Here is a 6301-nt window from a genome sequence, read left to right on the forward strand (position 1 = left end):
TACCGATAACTCATTAAGTACCCTACAAGGGATTTTAAAACAATTTTCTTACTTTTATAAGTGGTGAGCATTTTCTAATAGGTATTAAAACATTTAATTAAGGTTGAAAACTAGTTAGAATTTTTTAGCCCATTTTATTTTTTCGCAATTTTTATAGAAATTTCGACAGAGTGTCGTCTGTATTTTGAGAAAACAGTTCTTCAAATACCTGAAAAAAAAAAGCACTTCCAATAACTTGTCTCAACAACTTCTTCAAATTCACAACCATCCCAATCAATTTCAACATCATTTATCAATTTCCAAAAATTCAAATCCACAATTTCCAATATTCAACACTCATCAAAATATCATTAATCAATTTCATTCAATTTTAACCAAAATACTTCCATTCATATTTCATTAAAGATAAAACAATTTATGTACATCATTACAAAAATTTACACTAAGAGAAATTCAAACTAAAATTTATTACAAACTTTATACAAACTGCTCAAGACCAGTTTTACATGTCCATATCTTTACATACATTACATACATCAAAATAATTTTTTTTTTCAGTCAGGGTATAAAATATAGCCGATAACTTCAAGCAAGTAGCTCCTCAGTCCTCAGCAGCTCAATCTGTTGCTCCTTTAGTCTCTAAATCTGCGACAGCAATAACAGTCATCGCTGAGTACTAGGACTCAGTGGTGCACAACATACTAAAATAATCTTTATGCAGAATTTAAATCATATTTATTCAAAAATTGGACTGAACATGAGAATTAAATACAAAACATAAATTATGAGATTTTAATCCAAACAATTTCATTTCGAAGTGTCAAAACCAATTTCATAAAACCCACAGTTATATCATGCTATTCGAAATAAATATAATCTCAATAGTCAGAGGCTAAGGAGAAGTCACATCACAAGGCTAGCTAGCTCAAATATATGGATATCCATTCAATTTCTTCTTCTACTGGCACACACCTCAACACTTCAGCCAGAGAAGGAATCAAAATTGAATTACCCCCACTAGTCATGCTAGTGAGGTGTTCAAATATATGGTCATGACACTGTGGTTTCAAAACTTATCTTAACAATTTACTAAACATTGCCATTTCAAATATACACAAATAACTTTCAACAATTTAAATCAAAAGCATAATAAATATTTCATCACAATGATATCACAATTCAATATTTTAAATTATTCAAAACAATATGCAGAAGAGAATTTACAGAAATTCTACGTTGTGCACAAACCTTAAGCGAGTCGCCTCTTGGCCTTGACTCGATTCCTCGGGTTCTTTCCCGGTGTTCTTTTCCACTGAAACACAATTTCACAGTGTTTCAGTACCATAACTTAGCATAAATCTAAAAATAAATTTAAATTCACTTTTACCTAGCTCTAATGTCCTAAACTTGACATTCTATAAAATTTGTGTTTCGGGGTTACTATTCACGACATTATTCAAGTCAATTTGTTGACTTTCTAAGGCTTAATAGGTATGGGAATTCCAACTTCACCCACATACCACATTTTGATCACTAAATTTGTTGGTTTTGGTTGTTTACTCAAATTCTAAGTCTTTTAGGCAAATTTGTAAATTTTCAGTTTTGGTGTCTTAAGTTGCATTGTTCCATTGGTCATTTTTCTGTTAGAATTTGGCAAAACTTTTTTCATAGAAAATGTTTCCTGTTATCTTGAATTTATTCTCCTTTTTGAATCACTCCAATTGGAGTTTTGTAGCTCAAGTTATAGCCATTTGAATCATGGCTGCCGGATTGAACTTAACCCAGATTTCTGGGCACCAAACTGGTTCTGGCAGTTTCAGGTCACCAACTTTGGGTGGCCAAATGACTTGGTTAAGGGCATAATTTGGGTTTGTGGTCTTCATGAAAGTTTTAGGTCTTAGCTGTCCACTGGTAAAATTTCAAGTCATTTAGACCTGCCTAGCCCAAGTTATGGCCAAATGAATAGATAGGTAATTTTGTACGAGTCAGACTGCATAAATCCGGATTTGGTCAATTTGTTCACTAGGTTTTGGTCACTTTTTAGGCATGATTCCTAAATGAAAAATGTTCCATTTTGTGTCTATTTTCATTCCCAATTGGTCTCATACCAATTGGACTTGTAAATTTTCAGTTTTGGTCCCTCAAAGGGACCTTGGTCTCTTGCCTGTGACATGGCCATTCGATCTGAATTTAAACTCACTTCTAACACTTCCAACACATCTCAATTGGTCACAAATGACCATTTTTTTCATCTCAAACAAGGTCAAACACAACAGTTGACCCATTCTCACATTTTTTCCTCTAAAACCCTAGATGCCAAAACCCTAGTTCATGCCATTTGTTGCATTTAGCTAATTAAATACCTATAAATATGCTTCCTTAACCCATTCAAGCTTACCTACTCTACTAATTCAATCAAAACACATGTATACACCATCAAACCCTAGCTGGCTGAAATTCAACTTTGGTCCCTCAACAAAAATTTTCTTTTCATTTAAGCATATTTCCAAGTTCATTCAATCATAAACACATGTATTAAACTCAAAATTCCAAAGTAAATAGCTTACCTCAACTTTGAAGTACAATAACCCAATTTCTTCTTTCTTTTCTTTTTTCTTTCTTGCTCAATCTCCTCTTCTAGTTGTCAAAACAAGTTTTAATTAAGGGGCTTGCAATTTCTATGGCTAAAGTTTGATTTCTTCAAGCTTAAAAATGAGCTTTCATGGAGTATTTTGTGAGGGAGAGGGTGAGAGAGAGAGAGACGGAAATTGAGGAAGAAGACTTTTGTTTTGTTTTTTTTTTCTTTTCTTTTCTTTTTGCTTTTAGTCTTATGGAAGACCAAGAAAAATGAAATTAATTAAATTTATTAATTATATATTTATTGCATCATGCATGAGGTCATGCATGATGTCATCACCTTTTTCACTTTTTCTTTCTTTTTTTTTCTATTTATTTTTTAATTAGTTTTTCATTTAATTCTCGATTCTGAAATTTTTTTTTTCTCCGATTTTATTTGACAGTTAGGTCAGGAGTCAGCTCTCGGGATCAATTGACCAAATTGCCCCTCGCCAGTTCAACCCGGTCTGCAAATAATTCAATATTTCTTTCGGCTCCCTGACCTAATTATTTGACTGGCTTAACAATTCTTTTTCGTGATTTTCTCTTTTCCACTGCGTTTGCAATAGTCCTCAGGACCGCAGCGTCACATTTTACGGTTCGAAATTTGAGTTTAAATTGACTTCGCAATCCTTCCCGAGAAGGTCACCTATCGCTGTGACTCTCGGCTCATTTAACTTCTTATGTTATGTTTTTCTTATTCATACTTAACTAATTGACAATTACTAATTATTTGTGTTTATGGCTTCTCTAGTCGTTTTAAGTGTGGTTCTAATCCCCTTAATTGTTCGGACCGGCTCCGGTCACTGGAATTGTGAAATATACCAGGCTATGCAAATAGGGGTGTTACACGACTTATGTAATCCTCCAAGCTTTCCAACTTGTATTTTTGACCTCCAAACTCCTCAATACTTGTTTTAGGCCTTAGGATTGCATCAAATCACCTAATATAACATAGGAATCAAGAAATTAAGCTAGATCAACATAAATTCTAAAACATAATGAAATTAACTAAAAATCATGTAATTTGACTAACTAAATATGAATGAAATGCAAAAAATACTACCCATGAATACCTATATAATACAGGTACATCAATTATACTACCAATAAAAAGAAAGTGTGCAAGATTAGAACTCGGTTCTTAGTCTTCGTTCAAAAAAACTCTCAATTCTTCATTTGATGGAGCATCAATTTTCTATAGATAAGGTACACAGACTATGAAAATTAGATTTAATTCATGTTTAAATGTGATTGTTTTAAAGACTAGTGATACAAATGTGTGGATCTTGGATAAATACATGACTATGGGTTAGAACCCTTGTATTTGAATCCATATGTTGGTTTATGTTTTTCTTCATTAGTATCAGAGTCAAAATTATTTGTGTCCTAGTCCATGTATTTATAATAACATGTTTAGAATGTTAGAAATTGAAAGATTTTGATTATGGAATTTTTTGGTGGTATAATTTTTGGATTTTTTTATGCATGGTTATGAGCCCTACTTATATCTCTCCTTGTATTTTGTTACTGGATGCATAATTTGCATCATTAGAAAGTAGAGATGTCAAGCTTTCCAAAAGGTTATATGCTTAATTTCATCAAGAAATGAGGAAGATATAATCCTCCAAAATTGAGAAAAAAATCATGTTAAATATGAAATTTTCCAATGGTTGAAGAAGGTCCATAGGTCTTTGCCCTTATTTTTCCACATATTTACAAGGATGCACTGTTTTTTTTTTTTTTTTTTGGTAAAAAGCTATTGATTTTGGACAATTTTACAAGTTTGCAACCGCAACATAAAAGCACTTGATTTTCTAAGGAATTTCAAGTTTGCCATTAAGGTTTCTTTATTTGATATTGCCCTTGGTCCTTCCCATTTGTGACCAAAATGAAAAGTTGCAGAAATTTATTTTATTAAAATTATTTTTTACAAATAAAATTGTGATTTTTTTTAGTCAATGAGAACATGATTTAAATATGTTTAATTCAATATTAGTTTCAGAAATTAGTTTCTAGAATTAATTAAAGGGCATTTGGATAAATATATGTTGAATTAAATTATTTAATTCAATATATGTTATTTTTAGAAAGTTTATTTTCTAAAATAAATGGCAAATTATGGGCTTCTAAAATTGTTTTAGTTTTTTTATATCTCTAATTGGATTAGAGATTAAATTAAAATGTTTAATTCAAATAAAATTTTAATTTTAATTCTAATTTAATTAGGACATGAATTAATTTTTTTAGTTCAATTAAAACTATAATTCTATGCTAAACGACGCATTGTTTGGTCCATCTTGCAGACGAGGCTTTTAGACTGGATTTTTGCATCGGAAAAATTAGTAACATATCTAAAATTTATTTTAAAAATATTTATGACTTAAAATTAATTTTTGGGAAATTTTTATTTTTTGTGAATTCTTTTTCAAAATTCACAAAGAAAATTATTTAATTATCCATAAATTATAAAAATTGTTTGAAAATTTTTATTATTTTTTTTATCTTATTTTAGGGCAATATGATTAAATTATTTATTTTGTGTAAATAAACATTTTTCCTTGGACATGATTTTTCTGTGTTACAAAAAAATTATGGCGTGTATTGTGAAGATGATGTCCAGAAGGATATTCACTCAACAATGGTGAGATAGAGTGATTTATGTGATACATAATCTGATTAATCTGTCTATAGACCTGAATGTTAGGGGGATGACCTAAATGCTCAATGAAGCATATCATCAGGGTTAATGGGCTAATTTATGGCATACTGTGGAAGGAAGTCCATTAACTAATGTGGAAAAAGGCGTCAGGATCAGGACGGAAATGCAATCCCGGGCACTGGTAAGCGATCACTGATCTGAGTGTACCTAGATACTAGTGAGCAATCACTGATCTGAGTGTACCCGGGCGCTAGTGAGCAATCACTAATTTGAGAGTACATTCGAGATGCTCGTGAGCTATTGGCGATGGATACACAGACGATTTATTGAAACTCTGCTCTGATTGCCTGGTATCAGTCGATTTAGTTTAGGCTGTCTAATCTCCGGTCAATGCGTGATTATTGTCAAATTGAAACTTACGAAGAGTAGATGAAGATTATTGGGCCTGATCATCCATTATGGACAGATTGGCCATGATCTAGTCGAAAAACTTGAAAAAGTCAAAACTTCTCTTATTCGTAACTTCTTCCTCCAGCCACCATTTTGAGCAAGGTTGGTCTCAAAAGAAAGCTGGTTCATGAGGATTCCAACGCCACCCAAATTGTTGAAAAAGGCCGCTAGACAGTAATGGAACAAGTGTTAGAATAATTATCATATGCTTAAACAAGTTTAAATTACATCATTATCAATAAAATAATATCAAAATTCATAAAATTTATATTTTTAAAATTTAGGTTATTATAAATTTAATAATATAAATTTGTTAATATTTAGAATAATTAAAAAATAAATTAGTATAATTAAGATTTGGTATTTAATATCATTTATTAATTTGATTTTAATAAACTAAATATTTTTTAATGAATTAATAATGCTTATAGAATTAAAAATATAGATTTATAATATGATTTTTAGTATAAGTATAATTATTGTTAAAATAATAATAAAATTTTAATTTATATTACTTACAATAATATTTGAAATTAATTATTTATAGATTTAGAACGAATACGTCATCGCTAA

This window comes from Hevea brasiliensis, chromosome 14 (genome assembly GCF_030052815.1).
Source record: "Hevea brasiliensis isolate MT/VB/25A 57/8 chromosome 14, ASM3005281v1, whole genome shotgun sequence".
Taxonomy (NCBI): domain Eukaryota; kingdom Viridiplantae; phylum Streptophyta; class Magnoliopsida; order Malpighiales; family Euphorbiaceae; genus Hevea; species Hevea brasiliensis.